Source organism: Corvus moneduloides, chromosome 2 (assembly GCF_009650955.1).
Source record: "Corvus moneduloides isolate bCorMon1 chromosome 2, bCorMon1.pri, whole genome shotgun sequence".
NCBI classification, from domain to species: domain Eukaryota; kingdom Metazoa; phylum Chordata; class Aves; order Passeriformes; family Corvidae; genus Corvus; species Corvus moneduloides.
This window is the reverse complement of record NC_045477.1, coordinates 41853827-41875361: the sequence shown is the minus strand read 5'-3', so window position 1 is coordinate 41875361 and position 21535 is coordinate 41853827. Positions and strand designations below refer to the sequence as shown.

Here is a 21535-nt window from a genome sequence, read left to right as displayed (position 1 = left end):
CAGGCGGCCTGGGCCGCCGACCCCGTCCTGGCGCGTTCTGGGGCAGGCGAGGCCCGGGGGTGCCGGCACCGCGCTCCCACGGCACGGGCCGCACACGCAGCTCCGCTCCTCTGGACGGGCGGCGAGGGCCGAGCTCTCCGCAAACCCCGCGGTTTCACCCTCGACACCAGCGTACAACACAGTTGCTCGGCCGCACTTCCTAATATAGGCAGCTGCAGTCTGCCAGAGAGGAAACAACATGACCGACGAAAGACTTTGGTCACTGAAAGTCACGGGGAAAGAACAAGAGGAAGACAAAATAAGACCATAAATTTCCACGGAGGGGTTTAAGACAGTATCTCTGCATATCGAAATCTGAAAAAGTTCCACAGCACCTACCAGAACGCTGACCAAAAGCTCAAAATGTCCCAGCACAGTCATGGTCTGGCATTTCCTATGAACAAACACCAGACGAGATTTTAAAAAGCCCCCGTTTTGTGATGACAGATGAGTAGTAGGGTGTTTACACAACTGAGAACTGAAGAGTAAAAATAAAGGAAGTGTAACAGCATTATGACACTAGTGGGTAATTTTCTGTATCAGAGTTCCAGTAAGATGAGTTTGCAAGAGACTCATTCATATATTTTCTAAAACTCTTTCAAATTTCCTGCCATATGTGATGACATTTATCATATGTAACAATACTATCTGTCAAATTTGAACTGCGGCAGCGACATCTAGTACGGTAGAGCTTCTACTGTAACACTATTTAACATCACATAATGATAGAGAAACATTGGCTTTGCAGCAGTTGCAGAAAAAAAGAAAGTTAAAAACTTCCTTTTAAATTTTAAAATGGTTGTCAGATCTCTGACATTGTTTTAAGGAAGCTTACTGACACGGGGAAGAGAAGGTTCAAAAATGGAGCCAGCCCTTCAAATACCTTATGTGAAGAGTGAGGAGGTGTGGTATTTAGAGTTTTGTTTGACATAGGGAACTGTTCAATGTCACACAAGGAACTGAGCTCTCTATTTGTGTGAGGCTTTAATTGCAAGTGCTTAAAGATTTACTTTGACTGGTTATCCCCAGTTTCAGAACTTCAAACAGGACTCCCCAGATGAAGTTGTATTGATCTATTGTAACAGATTCTTGACTTCTTACCGCACATTCTCCCAAGACTAGTTAACCCAGTGTTCCTCCTTAACTCTCCTGCATCCCTCCCTCCCTCCCTCCCTTATGCCTCTCCACCCCCAGCCACTATCTGCCCTTGCCCCTCTGTACCCTTGGCCTCCTGCTAATCTGGCAATATAAACTATTTCCTCCCCTCCCAGGCCTCAAGGCAGCCAGTTTCAGGTTCACCCTTTGTGCTTGACAGCCTCATGTCGCAATGGAGGAAGGGAGGGGGAGAAAATAAAAAGCAGGCTAAAATGCTTGTGATAGCAGAAAAAGAGGTGTAGCTGCCCTGAGCTGTCAGGCTTTTGCTGCTTGCTTTGCCTCATTCAGTGTAGCAGCAGCCCCTCATTCCCAGTAATTTCTTCACTTTTCAGAGAAAGAGGTAAGAGGGAACTTTCCCCACTTAGCTGCAATGATGGATAGTCCTTTACGCAAAGGACATGAAGTAAGAATGCAACTTAAGAGTTCTTCTTAGAACTGAAATTCCTGAGGAACAGTGTATTATCATTAGCGTTCTGTGTGTGGCTTCAGCCTGGGGCCAGGGTAACTCTCCAGAGGCAGAGTAAGAGGACAGTAGTGGTGCTTAAGCCCTACCCAAGCTAAATGCTTTGGCTTTGGTTCTCAGGCCATGAGACTGAGAACTAGGACTGTTTCTTATTCCAGCCCTTTCACCAATTGCAGCAACCTTCTAAGGTCACAGTCCTGACCTAAAAACCAGTGAGGGGCAAACAAGGCACTCTGCTTTGCCAACTCTTAGCTCTGGATAGAGGGGGAGAAGGCAGCATTCAGATAAAGCTGTCCTCAACCAAAGGAAACCGCAGAGGCCAAAGTGCTAATAAAAGTGCCACTGCCACATTACCAGTGTTTATGAAAATACCTCATGGTATTGTTGTCTGAAATAGCAAAGGTTAGAGGCCAAATTTCTGGAGATGGAAAGCAGTGACCCTGCAGCATGAGTGTTTTATCACACCAAGTAACAGAGCCAGCCCTTGAAGTACCTGATGTAACTGCAAGTCCAGAAGTCTTCTCTGAAAGGCCTGCTGAATGTCAGTCTCCTCACGCTGCCATCCTTCTCTGATGCATTCTGCAGTTTACCACCTTCCACAACGTTAAAACATTTGGCTTTAGTGGTGCCTCTGTAACACACCTCTAAACATCTATGAAGAGGAGAGATGGAGGAAACACACATTGTTATTTGCCTTTCTGTTGCTACTGACTCCTGTACCCACTCTCCCACAAATCTAAACCCCGCTGTAAAACCTGTATGAAAAATAAAACCAGTTATTACTGATTTTATCACTGGTATTTTTCAGCTTTCCAAAGGTATCAAATGGCTCCATGGAACATGACCTGCTTATTCTGAACTCCATAGTGTTGGCTTCACTGTAAGCATCAACCCCCATTCGAGCAGTGAAGAGGTTTCGTCTTATAAACTGACCTAAGATGGTGATAGGGTTCCACAAAAGCTTTGGAAGGAATTCCTCAACTCCTTCAGGACATAAGGGGAAGATAATGATGAGAGAAATATGGAAAAAAAGAATATTAAGGAAAACTTGGGAAAAGCCAACTTGAGGCAAAAAATACCAGCTGTAGATAAAAGTTGCATTATCTATTCAATTTACAAATGAAGCCAAGTCCCAAGAGCAGAGTAGTTCTGACATCCTGTAAACATGAGATCAGACAAGCTATGTTTTGATAATCTGTGTGGGTGCAAACTGCCCACTTCGTTTTGACTAAACACAGAAACTTTTAATTTATTTTTTTATTTGTAAATTTAGTCACAGGTTTGTTCGCTTTTGCCCAGGGGGAGGGGAATTGAAGTTTTTCTTTTCAAAAACTGTCTTCACCGGGAGAGGCCTGGTGAGTTTAGCATCCACAGATTGGGATTAGCCAGAAGATGCACAGGAGATAAGTGAACACTAAGGAACACTAACTGCTGGTTCGGCCAGAGATACCTAGGGACAGATCGATAAGAGAATCAAAGATCGAGGACCAGATTAGCATCAAAGGGATCAATAACCAATAGGAGATGGAATACTAAGAGTTGTGTAATTTAAGACCAATGAACGTGAATTTCTTTGGAGTTTTTATGTATAAATATGGGAAAAGTCTGGTAAAGAACCATGTGTGAAGGAATTATTTTCACTGCACAACCCGGGCATATGTGGATGAAATAATTTCTGTTGCACATGCTGGCCAGAATAAAGTAATGCCTTGATTCTCTAACACTGAAAAGATGTTGTTGGAGAGTTTCTGTTTTTCCCATAGTTTCAGTGACAAGGGCACCTACATCTACACCAGCAATAATGATTACTTTATTTCTTTTTTTAAATGAAGCTTTTTAAATTGCATTTGGGCATGTAGCAAAAAAAAAAAAAAGAAAAAATCCCAAGGGACAAATACAATATTTAGATATTAAGGGCATCCATGACTCATTGTGATAACCCTAAATGTTCAAGAAAAAAAAAAATCTTGCTGCTCCCTTTCTGAAGGTCAGTGCATTCACAGTCTGCAAAGTTTCCATTCCCTTTGCACACAGACAAGAGTTTTCTTTTCCACATCCTCCTACACAAAGGATCACGAGTACAAAAGTTCAGGTTTACCTAAATCAGTTGTGGGCTTTCTCACATTTAGTGCTCAGATAAATTCTCCCATTAGCCATGAATAGTCTCAAGAACTTATCAAAGCCACACTGCGCAAGTTGAGGCTTTTAAATCAGTCAGAAACTCTCATTAATATTTACTTGGAAGATAAAAAATAATCAGAATGAGCTGCAAGAAGATCTTGGTAGATGTTGAGTTCAATTATCTGTTTAGATTGGAGAATCTGCTCACTTTTCTAAGTGTTTTTGTCTGCTTCTAGGAATACCATTTTGTTCTCCTGGTGGTATAACAAACATACATTCAGCAGGAGATAGGAGCATGAAGAATGCCAAAGCAGAGATGACTGGACTAAAATAAACCGCATTCAGGTGGAAAAAGGACCACCTATATATCAAGGAAATCAAAGGGTTCTATTCAACTGCTTCAAATTTTGTCAATTCAAAGCTCCACATTCCTGGTTTTTTTCCAAAGGAGTTGTCTTTCTAAACAGCAGGTTGTCTGCTTTGACTCCAAGTTAGTTCCTGCTGTCAGAGTAATTTCTCTAGATCTGATTTCTCTCATTTATTCCTCATCATCTCTCAGCAGATTTTAAAACCTTCCTAAGGTGTTTAATTTGCTTTAGTTGAACTAGCTGTTGCTATTCATGTTCTTGGAGAATTTTTTTATGTCAGTACTCCTTCAACTGAAAGAGAATCAGGTGTGACACTGTTTAATTTCCTGAGGATTACACTGGAGGTTTTCTACCACGACTGCTGCTAGGCTCAGGAAGATACAAGTAATTTGTCAATCATGCTAAATGTGATTCCATCACACTTTACCTAGAAAATAGGTGATTGCCTTGACAAAGAGTTCTTTTTAAAAAGCCAAATGCCTCAGAAATTAAATCATCCACTCAGAGGCTACAGATACAAGATGAAGTTTCCCAAAGTATCTACATCACAGCTTCAAATGGCACATAAACACATGGGAACACACTAACTTCTGCAAACCCACATACAAAGAGGAGCTTAAGCCTTCTGTTGCAACGTGCAAAATAAGTCCCTAATTCTGTAAGCAAAACCAGAAATCTGATCTCTGTGCCTGAGTTCCCAATGCAGCTTGTGGGGAACCGATTTGTGATTTACAGCAAGACCAAAAAACCCCCAGCCCCTGCATGCAAACTGAACAAGTCATAAATCAGCTCTGCTTGAACAACGATGGCACAAGCAGTTGTAGCAGACACAGGGTTAAATGACAGGAGTGAGGGCTGCTTAGGTTAATCCTGGTGCCAAATGGTACTAAAACTGCAGCCTGAGAGAAGCTGAGCTTTCCATTTTTGTATTCTACTGCACAGTACCATGTTTCTTAAGAATATTTTGAGAAATAAGAGGAATCATAGTTGTACTGAAAATGCTTTCACTTTCACTTCTTACTACTTACAGGAATAAATAAATTAAAAGTAATGTAGCATGCACTACTGAAAAAAGTTTCTTTTAGACTTTACTCTAAATTGTAATATTTTCATGAGAATATATTAGAGGGAAAACATAGTAGAAACAGAAGAAGAGTGATGAGTCTTTGATAAGGGGTTAAGCTAGTGTTTTTTGGCTAGTAGCTACAAATTGATTATTAACCTACATACCAGTACCCACTGGATACATGAACAGGAAGGGCATTAGTGTGAGGAACAACAAGTGCCAATTGAGTGAATATAAATATCTATTTATGGCGAAGTTAGAACACTGGGTTTCTAGAAGCTGGAATTTGCTGTCAAATTTTGACAGATTTGCTGTTAAATTATTCAGAGAATTGAAAAGCTATTGGGATGGAGTGGACAGACAGTTACATTCTTATACAAAAAAATGATTGCATGAATGAGATGCCAAAATCAGGCTAAAATGACACTAGATGTCATGCTGAATACTCACTTGGTTTTTTTTAGTGGACTAGCAAGAAAAATTGTTCTCTTCCTGGTATACTTATTCAGAAGGACCACCTCAGATTCAGAAAACAAAGAATATACTGACAGGGCTTAATTTAGCATCCACCAGTAGCTGCACTGACCTAAAATCCATCTCTCCCAGTACCAGCCGGTACCAGACATTCCTGGTATCAGATAATCTCTTTATGTAATGAAAACCATCTCAACCTCTATTACAATAATCTGGGCCTATTATCTGAAGTTCAGTGTTACTAATTGTGATAATCCAAAAAGTCACTCCAGTCCTTATGAACACAGATTTCTGGGGAAAAAGAAGTTTGCGTGCAAATTGAAACATTCTACATTCTTGAGTCAGGAATTCAGAGTGGCCGCGAGCACAGCTGCCTTGGGAAGCAGGAGTTAAATGCTGTGTTCATTACTCCACAGTGCTGCTGAGACAGAGGGTACAGTAGCCTTGGGGAAGCAAAGGGTCCTTTGTTCTCTGTTGAGTTATTTCAGCAGAGAAAGACCTTTTCCAGCTGAAAAAGCACTGTCCTGAAGATCACAAAGATCAAAGAATGTGAAGAGAAGGGCCCAAGTAAGATTGTCCCATCCTTCCACTGTGCAAGAGTCAAGAAACAAAGCACCCCATTCCTGACACACAAGACAATATGAACATGTTTTGAACAAAAAGAAAAACCTGATAAAATGTGCTTGTACAGCATATGGAAAATTAAGCCCCAGCCTATGAGGCTTTAAGTCACTACTTTAAAAAACATTAATGTCATAAGTTGACATGAGATGGATTTTACCCTGCTCTGAGGACAAAGCACATATTTAAAACAGACTAGACCACCAGTTTTGAGACACAAGGTGCTGTGCTCCCTTCAGGCTCTGCAATAGTGGAGATTAAATTACCATCTAAGCACTGGCACAGAAGAAGTCTCAATATCAAATGTGTTGAAGCCTTAAACACACAGCGTGATTTCTAGCACCACCTGCACATTGAGAAGTACAAATGCAAGGGTCTGAATAAAGTACCAGTGTCTTGAGGCTTGATACTGGCCTCTTGCCACTTCCTTATGACTTCCTTAGTTTGATTTTAAAGAAAAGTAACTTTTATCCTATCTCAAAGCTCTTCCTAATACAGTTTTGAATGTATTTCTAACTAGGAACATGGCTTGTGTCTGAACTTTGTCAAACACATACTGTAGGTCTCCAGAACACTGTCTCCTTCACTTGGCCACACAGTTACAAGTGCAAAATAAGCTACTGTGGGAACATTTCCAAAATTAAGCAGGTTATCTTCCACTGAAAGTATATACAAGAGTTTGGCATTGGCCCAGGACTGTAGGAGTTTCTGTTTTTTGTGGTTTTGTTTTTCTTACTTGGAAACAATAGTGGTATTCATGCCTAAGCAGTTCATGAGGTTACAGCTTCTGAGGCTGCGTTTCTCAAAATGCAGCAATTGCTATAAAAGATGCAGCATACTTCCGTGTTACCACAGTGATTTCCCTTCTGCTGGCTCCTATGGAGTAATTAAAAAATTTATTTCTTTTAAAGTGGAACTTTGCATGTACATACGAAGCTGCTCAATCCTGCATCCAGATATGTAGTCCTGTGGGCCAAGACTTTATAGACTGAAATACATATACTTAGTGATTGTGAGCACTGTTCTTTTGTTTCTGTCCTTTCACATCTCTTTCCCCCTCCAGTCAGCTCCTCTCTACCCAATGCTAATCTCCTGCACACAGAAAATGAGCACATTTATACAATATCCTGTTTGTCAAACGTTGTTTTGTCCCTTTAGTTATTACACACAAGTACTCTTCAGCTGACAAGTTGTCAGCTGCATTGTTCGCAGGTTGTCAGGCCTCCCACATTACAGTGTACTTGCCCAGCCTCAGAGAGAAAGACTATGGCTTTTTCATAGACAAAGATAAGGAAAAAAATTCATTGTAAACCAATTTCTTCTGTTCAATAAATAGCTGAACAAAACCCAAGTCTCTGCAAAGCAATGCATGTTTGTCTTCTGTAACATAACACTATGGCAGGCACTGCAGTGAGCTATAGAAGGCAGGCATGCTGTAGCAACTCTGAAAACAAAAGAGCTGCTGACCAACAAAACTCTCGGGAAACACCAAAAAAGGGTGCGGAATCTGAATGTGAGGCAAGAGAGGGACAAAGGTTACAATGATGCAGTTGGCAAGAGAGGATCATCTAGTAAAATATATAAGGGCTATAGAATAGATATTTATATCTGAGCTGGTCAATCTTTCTAGTCAAATGAAAAGAAAAACATGCTTTTAGGATGTGTTTTTGTATTAAATCCTAAAATAGACATTTTAAATGGATTACATGCACCACCCCAAAGTGCCTTTTTCTGTCTGTTGAGTACTGAGGAGGTGAGAGTGTTAAGGAACTAGGGAGACTGTTCCAAAGTCTCACATTTTTGTAACATCATTAGGAGGCAAACATAAATAAAATCAGAAGACAAGGGAAAAGGATAAATGAGTCAATGATTGTTCCAGATATACATGTTTTTTAGTGCATGATTTATGTAGCAAAGGTAGGAATGCAACAGCTGATCTCACAAACCAGACCTGTGCTCTTCTGCCATTTCTAGGAACCACAGAAAATACAAGAAATTCTATAGCAGGAAATTATGAGTAACCACAGCAGCTCTTCAAATACTTTTTTCTTATTGTTTCTGTCCATTTTTCACTTTTGTTTCATCAAGGACAGGATTTGATTAAAAACTGCAGAGAAACAAAACTAAAATTCTTCCTTTTAGGGCAAGAGAACAGAACACAGGTTAGGGGGTTTTTGTTTCTTTTTTAAAGCAGTGTTTTGGGGTGGGGTGTTTTTAGAAACTAATCAGGAAAGGGTCATTGTTTTACTGGTGCAATTACACATAATGAGCTATGGCAATAACACATTCCTAGGCAGACACTATCTGTAGGTGTCCATTTGGCAGGCCTCAGCTCAGGAAACATCAGCCCAGGAGGCCTAGTTTGGGTAGCCACATGCACTGGTTCCAAATAGCCTTTTCTGAGCAGTGAGCATCTTCTCTTGAGTTGGGCTAATCCTCCCTGCAGCTAAGGGCACTGTCCCCACTGCTACATCTGAACTTGAAAATCCAGGTACTCACCAGTCGCGGCAGCTGCATTTCACATTAGCAGTAGTTTGGCCATCTCATCCTCATTCTGTAGGTGAAACAAAATGCAGGAGGTGACTGCTGTTGGGGCAACCAGAGGGAAGAGAGGGCGTAGGGATGAACAGCTCATCAGGAGGGTGGTCCTGCAGAAGAGCACAGCAGTGCATTTCACACATCAGGATTTTGGAAAGCTGAGCAGTCCACAGGCAAGTTCAAGCACACAGAAAGTTTTGACATACTTACGAAGTATGGCATGGGGCCAGATTTCACAAACAAATAGTGAAGATAATCAAAATTATCTGGCTGCTTCCACCAAGGGCTGTGTTTTCCAGAGTATGATCTATCATACAGTGTGATGGTGGCATTTTATTGCCAAAGAGGCTTCAGTGGAATCCTCAGTGAGGTTTCAGATCAATTTCTGGTAAACAAACTTTCCAGAGGGCAGGATATTTGACAGCATTACCCTCAAAGTTTGTGGGAATCATCTTTGAGTCTGAAGGGATGTGAGAATTCATGGACTGAATGTGGATCTCTCCAGCCCATGGAGCCAAGGACTCAGGGGAGCAATGCACACCACTGCTGCATAGCTGGAGTGTTTCTATGGTGAATATCTGCTATTGCAACAGAAGGATATTCAGCAGACAAAGGCCATCCCTGAGGTTCCTTGGGGTAGCTACAGTCATCCTAAGTGCTACAGGCCGCACACCTCAATGGAAGGCTGTTGTGAAGAGAGGGAAGCAACACAGCCAGATTTGCCTCCCCCTTGGCATTCCCCATCACCTCCTGCACCCAGCCACAGGGGAACCCACAAGGCCATGCCTCCCCCATCTGCACCCCAAAAGGGAGCTGCAAACAGTCTCTGTCCCTGAAAGAGAATTTACAGGACCTTATTGACTTGCAGCACAGGAGAAGCCAGGATTTAGGTAAACCTGTGTTTCCTGGGCAGCCTGTGAACTGGAAGAGATCCAACCTGGGCAGAGCACAGGCACTGCCTGACTCGGTGTCACCCACATGCATCAGTGTGGTATCCAGTTCAAAGGACAACCTGGGCAGGTCATGTCCCTGCCACATGGCCACATTCCTGGAGCAGAAGATGGTTCTTGGGCTCTCCACACAGAATTTGATTAAAAGGCCTGTGCAAATCAGCAGGTCATAGGCTGTGACTCAGGCAATGAACCTCCAAGGCTGCTTCCTGTCACAGGAAGTTGATGAGGTAAAAATTCGTATAAAGAGGGAGAACAAAGTACAGCATTATCTGCAAGGATTTAATCACCCGTGTGCCAAGTGCTGAGGATGCCTGGAGTTTTTTCATCATACCAGAGTTTAGAGGTACTATTGCACTTTTCTATACAGAGTTCTATTACAAGAATTCATAGAATCATAGAAAGGCTTAGGCTGAAGGGATCTTCAAGATTATTTACTTCCAGCCCTGCTGCCATGGCCAGGGACACCTTCCACTAGACCACGTTGCTCAAACCACCACTAACCCAGCTTTGAATGCTTCCAGGGATGTGTCATCCACAAGTTTTCTGGGCAACCTGTTTCAGTGTGTCACCACACTCACAGGAAAGAATTTCTTCCTAATATCCAATCTAAGCCCACCTTCTGTAGTCACATCACATGCTATAAAGGTTTTCCCTCAAGGACTTTAACTTCAGAGAGTCCTCCCCTTCAGTCATTCTTGCCATTTTTTGAGTGTTGAATCTGAAAATTAGGACTAGGAAACATTCCTGGCAGTTCAAATCCCAATCCTTCTCATAGTGTGCCACTCCACACAGTTGGCTCTCTGCTGAATGCTGAGATTCAGCTCAACTGCACATTAGTTTAAATGAAACTGAAGAGAACTGGGTATCATAGATTAAACTTTGGGCATTTTCACCCTTTTTTTTTGGTATCAGTTGGTTAACAGAAAAAGAAAATATTTCCCCACCAATTCTTCCTAGCAGTCAATTCTTCTCTGTCAACTCTTTTTGAAAACAAAAGTAGAGACCATGCTTCATTCACTTTTTCTCTGAAATTAACACAGAATCTGAAATGAATTAAATTATAATCAACATTAGAGAAAAAAGATTGGATTATCTAATCTCATCCTATGTAATTAGGCATGACAAGTCTTATCTCTCTTCCATTGGAAACATAGCAACAGGGTACAAAGCACAGATCCAGGGCGCTAATTTGGTTTCCTGGCCCTTGAATCTGCAGAGATAATTTTTTTAAGAGGTGACTTGAGGATCACACAGTGCACAGACACTCTGCCTGACGCAGACGGGTGAGAAAATGCCAGAAAGGGCCTCGTGGTGTTTTAGCACCACCGGGTGGACAAAGAAGGGAAAAAAAAGTTCATTTTTGAGACTCTATGCATGGGTGTCCTGGCAGGCACTGGTGCCTACCTCGGAGCAGGAGCCCTGAGCAATATCTCAGGAACTTCTCACACAGTTCTTCACCAGTTTAGGGGGTTTTGTTACACTGCACATGTTCCTATAGTCTGGAATGCCATACCAGAAAACATTAGACTTGCAAATACAAACATAATATCTGTAATAAATATGACGATAATAGAAAACAAACACGATCTATGATTTTTAATGCAGAATTTCAGTATACTCAGAAATAGCTCAGATACTGCTCAGACACTTCTCAGTGTTTTCTGCCAGTTTTGTTTCTCCCTTGAAATCAGTACCCTGGTAGGTAAATGAGTGACTTCCTTAAATCACAGAAAAAAACCCCTGCTTAATGTAGTGTTTCAAAGTGTTTCTAACATCTTGACTGTTCTGTGGGCTTTTGGACAGTAATTGTTGTGGGTGGCTGGCCTTGGACAGCTTTTAATGCTGTTCACAGATGATATATGAAGACATGTAGCAGCTGTAGCTACATAAGAACTGCTTTCCCGGACACCAGATAAGATAGTTTGTTGAATTAAGTAAAAGTGCACTCACCCTCCCACTTGTATTCTATGTGCTTTACTGGCACACTTCTGCCTAAAGCTTTGGTCAGCTCTGTGCCCTGTGGCTCATCTGTTATGGATCTGTTCTTTGGATTACACTGCAGCCCAGAGAGCCCTTTGTGCTACTCCACAAATGCACATGCTCTCTCTTTATGGGGCACTTTACCTTTGGCTGACATAAGCCAGGGAGAAAGTGAAAGCACAGCCCACTCTGGCTTTCACAGCAGCGCAGCAGCAGGACCCCCACGCTGCCCCATGCCCCCCTCACCAAGCTGGTGGAAAGCAGCTGGAGATGGCTCCTTTCCAAGAGCCATGATGATGCAGGAGGCAAGGAGAGGCAAAGCTCCCAAAATACGTCCTATAAAAAGGTAACACTTGAGTGACTGGTGAGTATCCTTTGGGATACCTGACCGCACTGCTGTAGCCAACAGATCTCTCCTGGCAGCAGCTGCAGGGCACACTACACACACCCTTTCTGCAAATTCCACATTTAACAGCACATTTGCTGCTTGCTTATCACACACAGCCTGCTTAAAATAGAAGCATTTGAGCTGACGCCTCAGGTCCTCTCAGCTTTGAATGAAGGAGGAAAAAAATCCCCTTCAGAGATTCAAAGTGTACAGGTTGTAGTTCTTGCTAATCTTTGTCATGTACTTCTCCTTTGTCCCACTCACACAGCTTTGAGGGTCAAGTGAACAGCTCAGTCAGGTCTGGTAGTAGATTTCTCAGCTCTTTATAAGACATCAGAATACTTGAATCCAAAATAACGCAGCCAAAGACAACTAGTCATGTGCCTAAAGAAAGCAAGAAAGACTCTGACTTGTATTTTGCATGTTAAGGTAGTTTGGTGGAATAAAATCCGTCTCCTTCCTACCTGCCACTGTACCACACCAGATATGGCATTTATGTCTTCCGCCTCAGCACTCCATAATCCTTGGCTGCTTGACAGTTGAAGCAGCCAGCTGTAGGAAGATTGGCAAATCGTGGCATTATTACAAGTTATCTAGAACCCAGACATGCTGGTTGTACTCATTTAACACTTCAGAGTAAGGAGGGAATTCACAACAGGTCCTCTGCATCCTGGGTACATGAGCTGTGCAGCAGGCTACCAGGCCAGGGGGGCTCAGCATGGTGGCCCAGGTGCCAGGGCTGGCTCACCTTCTCAGCTGGTGGCACACAAGTGCAGCCACATGAGCAGGACTTCTTACTTGCTCCTGGGCACTGTACTACTCACGGCACTGAAGACCTGAACACACTGGGACACTGAAATTACTCAAAATCAGCGGGGATGGGCAATCAGTGAGTTAGATCCCATGCAATATGCCCTATCACAACAACCTCAACCACTTTCCCTCGTCTAAAACAATGATGAGTTGCAAAGACAGCTGGGCTGAAGGGAAGCCTCTGAGCTATGGACTTAAGTAAAGCAAGGCAATGAAATCCCTGAAAGGCAATATTTTTAAAAATGTGTGTCCCTAGAACTTCTTGCTGGTTCATTACAAGACGCTTCCCAACTCTTGCTTTACCTTTTGGCATTTTGGATCATTTGAGTCCTCTGAAATGTTGTGTACAGGGAAGGTGGGTGCCTAGCTCAGGGTCCAGCCTCCATTTGGAATAGGAAGATCCTTAAACATCTGGTTCTCAACATCTGGGAGATCTATTACAGAGCTTGTTTAGAAAGCACATTTGATCTTGGTTCTGGGCTGGAGCAGAGGGCCTGCATTTTGTCTCTCCTCACTGTGCTCTGCCAGCTGTTTGTGTACCAGCTTTCTGTGTAAACAGACCTGCTGCTGCCCGGTTCATTCAGCAGTTTCACAGGCCAGCATCTGTGACCTTGCAGTTCCCAGGCCTCCCTTGGAACAAGGCTGATTAAAGGAGAGATTGTACTGTCTCACAGCTGTCCTGGTACCCCACAGTAATAGGAAAAGAGATACAAATGAGACCACAAATGCATTTGAATACAATAAAGTTGTTGTTCCAGCTCACCCAGCTGTGGCAGTGAGTTAAGGAAAGCAAAGAGTTTGTGCCTTGATTTTCATACTAGGAGTACAAGGGCTTTAAAAAGCTCAGCTAGAGTATTTGACTCAGGCTTCTCTTACCCCTCTTGCCATGTGGCTGACTCAAACCCTCAGGCTCTCTCACCTACTGCAGTTCTGTTCAGAGATGTAGCAATGTGTTTTATTTCCCAACTGAACTTCCGTGGAAATGCAGCCTAGAGACCTGAACCTGTCTGGCTCAACAGCACCCACTATTTCCCTGCCTGGGTACCAACCAGCTTCTCACCCTGTCCCCTCCTGCTCATCTGATCCTCCCTAGGAGGCACCAATAAGTAATTAATGTTCTCATTCTGAGCTTGTTCCTCACAAACGCCATTCCATTATTGGGTAACAGAAAACAAACATGCAAAGGAAACAGGACAAGAGCCAGCCAGCAGGTCCTCACACCCCACATACATCACACCATCCTGCCATACCACATCCTTCTATTCCATGGTGCCACCTACCAGACCATCTGATTACATGCACCTTTTCCAGAAGACAGTGAAGGAAGAAACCAGAAAGGTAAGGCATGTAAATAGAGGTTAGAATCATAAAACCCATAAATAAAGAAAAATGTGAATTCCCTGCAGTTCTGATTTTCTTGTCTCGGTCACCTTTCTGGCATCTGCAAACATCTTCAGAGCAGGATTCAGCAGCTCCACAAAGGCAGACTCCTCCTAAATGCAGTGTGCTCCCTTTGCTCCAAGTGAGTGGGAAAAGAGGTTTGCACTTACAGAAAACCCAGGTAATTGCATTGATTAGTGTGGACTGTAGATGAGTTTAACAGCAAATAATGTAAAGGAACCTGCTAGTGAAATGTAAAAGGCTAATTTTGAGACAAACGTTCTTGTTCAACAATTGCAGCTGGTGGAGCAGTTCTCATCCCAGCCAAGGGAGATGTCCATTTGTGTGGCCACAGTTAAACTGCTGGTGTTACCCAGCAGCTGAGTAGCTCCACATCACAGGGATTCATCACCATTAAGCAAGTGCCAACGATTTAGGTAACTCTCAAGTTACACCCGCAGTTAACCTGAGAGCATTACAGATGAAAAACCTGGGGGCTCATATCTGGCTGCTCAGTGTGAGAAGTAGCTAGAGCTACCATAAAATAGTGCCTGGGTATTGCTTTTTCATTAAGATTATGGTCTAATTGAGTAAACATCAATCCAGGGAAGCCCCACAGCCTGTGTTATGCTAGATATCAGATTAGATAACAACCATCTCATCAACCATTTCACAGCTGTGAAAGGGCTGAATCCTTTCTGCAACTGACTGGGCAGACTTTTAACTCTCTGTGAATCCAAACTAGAGCTGGCTGACCAAGTTGTCCTGTAGATAATTTATGTTGTGTCATTGGTGAGCAACAATGCTCCTAAATATGCCACTGATATCTACTATGTTATTTTTAAGCTTTTATCTGAAGATGATATAAAGGAGATTTGAACAGTGTCTGTAGATGGGGGTTACAGACGATCAGGTTTTTTGGTTGCCTTTATCTGAAGCTCATTTATCTGCAAAATTGTAAGTCAGTACTTCCTCCTTGCTTCTCACATGCAGATTTTTCTCAGCATCAGGAGTTTAAAAAATCATTACAAAATAGGCAGGGAGTGAAATGAAGCATCCATTAATATTTCTGATCTTGGGAAGAAACTAGATTTTACTAAAAGTGCCTCTTTAAAATGGAACTACTCTAATCTAAGATGTCCATGGCTTCCTTACTGATTTTTTGCCTTCTTCCTTTAAATAATGGTTCATCATCTGGAAGCAGCTTTAGATAAATTGCCCAATGAAACTCAGTATCATAAATGTTACTGTAGTCAGAATCACATGAATTTGTAGATTTGCCTCCTTTTCATAACCCTTTTTTAAAATGAACCCCAAATATTCTCAGCTGAGTTAAGCAAACCTTTTCAGAGATGGATATTAACAGAATGGGGAGAGAAGAGCAAAAGACAAGAAATCGCAGATAAAAATGTTACCCAAATCTGACATTAGAGAGCTGATAGGAGAATCCAAGTGTGCTGCTCCAGATGGCAGGAGCTGCAAAGAAGGAAGAGCATGGCTGTGAGGAGCAATGAAGGGAAGCTAATGGGAGATGAAGGAGGATGAGAAACAGACACTCCAGGGCATGCATCCAATTCTTCCGGTTACGTAAAATGAGTTTTACCATTTATGCACTTCCCTCCTTTTCTGGGTGATGCACATTGCAGATAGAGTTGGTAGCAGTGCTTGCAATTACCCCCGCCTGACAGTTCTTGTTACAAGCTCCTGCTTTCAATTGCTGCTGAGTTTGTTAGATGTTACACATCCAGGCTGAAATGTCTTTTGCCAAGGCTTGGCCTCGGGCTGATTCTTTCCCCTTCCATTTTCTTTTGGGAGGAGGAAAGGGGAAGGCAGTTTCAGTAAAAATGGTTCTGTGGTTTCCAGGCCAAGATTAGGAAACTGTTTATTTGAGCAAGAACTTGAAATTTGGCAAAACAGGGGGGTAGGTCACCCCGATGCTGGAAGATGTAGCCAAGTTATAAATGTGTTTTTAAAAAGTCTCAGCTCATGTAGTTTAGCAGAGACTTGTCAGCTTGGCAGATGAATTTTCAGAGGGTTGTGTCAGCACAGGGCACAGTGTGTCTCCTGCCAGCTTCCAGGCCCTCACAGAACTGTCCCCAGCAGAGCCTGCCTCCAGTGCTGCCACAGGCCCTGAGCAGGGCAGGATTTGCCTCTGGGTGCCCAGGCTGCCACTGCCTTGGGGGCCTTGAGGCTGGAGGTGGGTGTGAGCAGGGAAGTGGGGCTGAGGTACCAAGCTAAAAAGGCACTTGGGTAACAAACCACGGAGAATCAGACTGTGATGACATAAGGAACTGGAAAGATAACTGCTAATGACCCAGTTTAGCAAAGAACCCAGTGGGATGATTGGTGGGACAAGAGGAGCAGGGTGGTCAGGAGGATGAGGAAAGAAAGACATCTTGGTGATAGCTCCATGTCCTTCTCAGAGCCCAGAGTAGAGCTGAGGTCACCTCCAACAGAAATCTGGAAGTCAACTGGCATGTGTGATTTTTCCTGCTTGCAGGGTCTCCTGCACTGGCTGAAAACCTGTAACTACTTTTCCTTGATTAGATCTAAAGCTTCAATTCTCCAGCAGAGAGATGGATTAGCACTTCTCCTCATTGGAGCACCTCAGCTTGGGATCAGGGCAGACATCTCTGCCATCTGTCGTGCACGCTCTCCCCTAATGCTGCAGGGGAGGTGAGGAGTGGGAGGTGGTGCAGAGCCAGACTAGCTGTGTGTGCTCCCTTCTTTGCTGCTTGCTGAGGAAAGAAGAGCAGCTGTCCCTAGGCTGGGCTGCACAGGGGTCATAAAAGGCCCTAACACCAGGCATTGCTGCCAGCCCTGAAGCGCAGCACAGAGCAGTTGTGGAGTAAGAATTGAAGAAAGGCCAGAAGCAATGGCAATTAACCATATCCTTACTCCTGGGTCCTAATGATCTTTATTCCCCAGCCAAGTCAACAGCCAGTGTTCTTTCACAACCCCACCAGCTCCTCATCCCAATATTTTCAATAAACATAAAGCTAAACTTCTGTCCCAGTCACACCAGAATGTCTTTGTTCTGCACCTCAGCATCTTCCCAATATCATTGTCACCAGTGACCATTATTCCTCAGGCCTCAGCTCCAGCACCCTCCTGTTAAGTCAAAGCCAGTGACAGCCCTCTGGAGCCCTTCTGGCTCTTGCATTAAATCGTGTTACACTGTAGCCTCTACACCTCACACTCCAGCCGTCCCCACATCACCATTGACCCTACTCCAACAACCCCCTCATCCCTGGTGCTGCCCGAGACTCCAAGGCCTAGTTCCCAGTGTCATCCTGAACACCTTCTCCAGCTGCCTCTTCCTCTTCATGCAGGGGGAGGTGGACACAGAGACCTCACCAGCAAAGCAGCACAACACTTGTCTGACTTTTCTAGATACAGGCCACTGTCCCCAGGGTTGGGGTTCCTGCCAGCTGACCTTGGACATCTGGATTCAATCCAGTGGGTATCAGTTTCCTTTACAGTGATGAATGGAGATAACAGGATACTTTTAGGGTACCATTGACCTACCTCACTTTAGATATTTACTTGGACTGCCCCAAAAGCACCATTACCTCTCTAATCACTCTAAGTGGAGACAAGAATTATCTCAGATTAGATGTGTCCTTTGCTCATAACACAGTTGGGCACAGAAATGCCAGGGCAATAAAGAGTTATTGAAAAGCAGAAATAAGGGAAAGTTCCAGGAATGATTTCTCCACCACTTCCACCCTTGTTCCTAGAACACACCATTCTCAGAGGGGTGTTGTTTAGAATGCATTAAAGTGTTATCTTTTGTTAAGGTCAGTGTGTTCCAGTTTGATCAGCTTGACCAGAAAAGTTGGTTGAAAGTTATAGAAACTGGAGAATGGAGGAGACAACGACGTTACACACTGGAGAACTCCAGGGTGGGCTCATGTCTGCAATTCTCTGGGCAGTTTTCCCTATTGAAAATGATAGTGTAGGAATGAAAAGGCTCCAAGAAGGGATGCAAGGACTTGGAGGTTTGGGAACAGTTTCACACAAGGAGTACTTGAATGAGCTACAGCTTTTCTTCTCAAGAATAGAGAGGACTAAGGAAAAAAAGGCGAAATATAAATAGAATAAAGTGAACAGGAAATTACTCCTTATCCTTTCTTCTGTTACAAAAAAAAACCAGACAATGTCAAATGAAATTAGTAGGGAAGAAGTTCAAGACAAGTAAGATGCAATGGCTATTTTCACAAGAGTCAACCAGGCAAAGAGCTGTGTGACTCCTTGCCACATGATGTAGTGAGTACTGAAATGCTTACCATCTGTCAGGAGAGCATTTAGGGCTCCTACACCACGCTCCCAGTGTGCAGTGTGTGACAGTGCTCCTGTACTCTGGCCTTTAAACAGATGTGTGTGCATCCGTGTCTCCCAGTGCTTCCAGCCTCTCTGCTCTTGGCCACAGCTGGCAAGGGGGTACCTGCCTCTGCAGAGCTTTGCCCTAGGTGTTTCTAGGGGAAAAAGTAGTATTTAAACATGAAAATTCAGAAATGAAAACACAGTGCACAAATATATAGATAAATATATCTAAGGTTTTTTTCAGTTGATCTTAAACAGTTGATTTCAAAGTCTTACAATAGAAAAACTGAAAATTATTTTTTGTGTGTATTGAAACAAGAAAATCTGAAGTAACATTGTCTTTCAAAAATTAATCTTAGCTCCAAGCTTCTTTTGCATAGCATAGGCTGGTTGCTCATTCACCGAATGTTTTCATTATGTGCTTCTGTAGCGAAGTTAATTTGTAGCCGTACTTACTTGAAGACTATATTACAATGAAAAAGCATAAATAATGTATGTGAGAAGGCGAGGTAGGATTGCCTGGCAGCCTTCAATCTGTCATTCCTTTGACTGCTAACTTGGCAATTTGTGTGGGACAAGTTATAAACCAAATAATCCTGAGGTAAGGCTTTCATTGCCTACGCAGTGCTGAATGTATTTAATTTTTAATTCCATTCAGGTCCCAAGTGCTGTCAGAATGCCAGAGTTTCAGCCAATATGATTTTTCATACTGCAAAATCTTCTTTGTTTAGTTTAAAATGGAGCTGTCAGATCTCCTGTGATGACTGGGGCAATGTTGTTTTACAAAGATACCAAAAAGTGTTGAAACTTTTCAAGGTCTCCTGAAAGCTCCTGCACAAGATAAGGCTGTTGAGGTGCACTGAGTCACATCCACTCACAGCTTCTCTGGAGGCTGACAGAGGACCTTATAGTCTCTTGAGGTTTTTCTCTTTATGTCTGGTGGTTTTGTAGGTGACAGGGTGCCCAACAAGAGCTGCACTCTCCTTTAGAACAGTTTCAGTGATGGTGATTCCACCACTTCTCTGGGCAGCCTGTTCCAATGCCTGAGCACCCTTTTGGTGAAGAATTTTTTTACCTAATGTCCAAACTAAACCTCCCCTGAGGCCATTTCCTCTTGTCCTGTCACTAGGTCCCTGTGCAAAAGCATCACCTGAAACTAAAGGCTCTGCAGGTTCCCCTCAAAGTGCCTCTGCAGCAACACTGAGTCGGAAAACTCTTCACGGCATCTCAGCAGCAACCCACTGTCATGGAGGAATGGTATCCATAATGCACATCACCCACTTTCCAAGGGACTTTGCAAAGGCTTTTTCTCACTTTATAGAGGGGCAGGCAGGTTTGCCTGAGTTGGGGGAGAAGCAAATCTCCTATTGCTCTCCAGCTCATTCCCCCCTCCTTCTTCACATACAAGTGAAGAGGGGGAACAAAGGAGGAAACTGAGCCTGCTTCTGAAGATGAAGCAGATGAAGATCCAGTTAAAGCTGCCAGAGCGATTTCTTCTTTATTTATTACTGCAAACCAGAATACAACTGCCAAGGATTGAGATAATCTATCATAAAAAAATCAGTTGACCTAGAAGGCTGATGCTTTTCTTTGTATCACTACAAATGACACATCCTTTTGCTGCTTCAACATTGGTAGCATGAAAGTTTTAACAATTAACAAAAAAAGCTAAAGTAACCACATTAAATTTGTAAGTATGCACTGTGAACAACATAAAAATAGCTTAGGATGCTAGAATCATTCCAAACCAAACACAACCTAAAAATAATGAAGTTAAATTTAACAGAAATCAAATATATTTAAGATCCAGGAGATGTTAAGCTAAAATAACCCCACTTTGCTCTAAGAAGTTATTTCAGGATCATAAACATGATTTGAATTTATACCGAGCTAGGATTTTTTGAGGTTTCATCTATATATTTTCTTCTGTTTCAGATTCTGGCCTTTACAAATGTTCAGCATTGGGAATTTATGAAGCAATTTAGCATTTAGAAATGGATATTCCCAATTGACTATTATGGCTAGATAAATTTTTAGGAGGCAAAGGATTGAGGACAAAGGAAGTTCTTCAGTTTAAGACAACCATTTCAGACGTTAAGCAGTGCTCTGCATAAGAGAATTTTGGTTGAATAATGACACTTTTAAAGAAAACCAAGAGACATATACTGCCATTTACTTCACACTTGGTAAAAACATCATTCAGTCACACAACTAATGTAATCTATGATGAGAATCTCTTCTGATCTTCAAAACAGCAGCAAGCAGATATTCAGGTTGTGTATTTGGAGTCCGTGCTTATATATTACCTTTTTAAAATGAGTATGGTTGCTACCAACACCTCTCCATAAACCCCTAAAGCTTCTGAACTAGGTAACAGTATGTAGGATACATTTCCTTTCTCTTTTTCTTTTTTTATGCAAGCAGCTGGTGCAAACCCCATCTCTTTAAAAATAAGTTGTCAAGTATTTTCTTCTTTCCTGGGAGATAGTTTTTATTTATCTCAATTTTTCATAAAGGTGGGCTGAGGTTGCCATTCTGTTTGGGAGAAGGAGGGGAAAGACTACTGCTTCAGATAGGATTGGCTGCATCAGTTTCAAATTCCTTTGGGTTAGAAAAAGTAGCAGAATTAGACCAGAAGAAAAATGGGAGGGGGCCCAAAAGCAAATGTTTAAAAAATCAGTTATAATTTGTAGACTGCTCATTTATTATGAAGGAGAAGAAGAGAAGAAGTCCTAGCTTTTTGTGTCTGTCAGTGAAGAACTGACATTCTCCCAGCTGGTAACATAGCAAAATTCACCCCCAGTCTGATGCTTATGAGCTCTCTCTCCCAGACAACCACAAGCTAATCAC

The 21535-nt window shown here is 42.7% G+C and overlaps 1 long non-coding RNA gene across 1 annotated transcript; it reads right to left on the bottom strand.

The window, feature by feature from the left end:
* Window positions 1-235: 235 nt before the first annotated feature.
* LOC116439563 lies at window positions 236-8987 on the bottom strand. The gene is made up of 3 exons (XR_004238195.1): window positions 8807-8987; window positions 2151-2309; window positions 236-433 (listed from the first exon to the last, which is right to left on the bottom strand). It is a non-coding gene; the product is annotated as an uncharacterized LOC116439563 (long non-coding RNA).
* Window positions 8988-21535: the final 12548 nt, after the last annotated feature.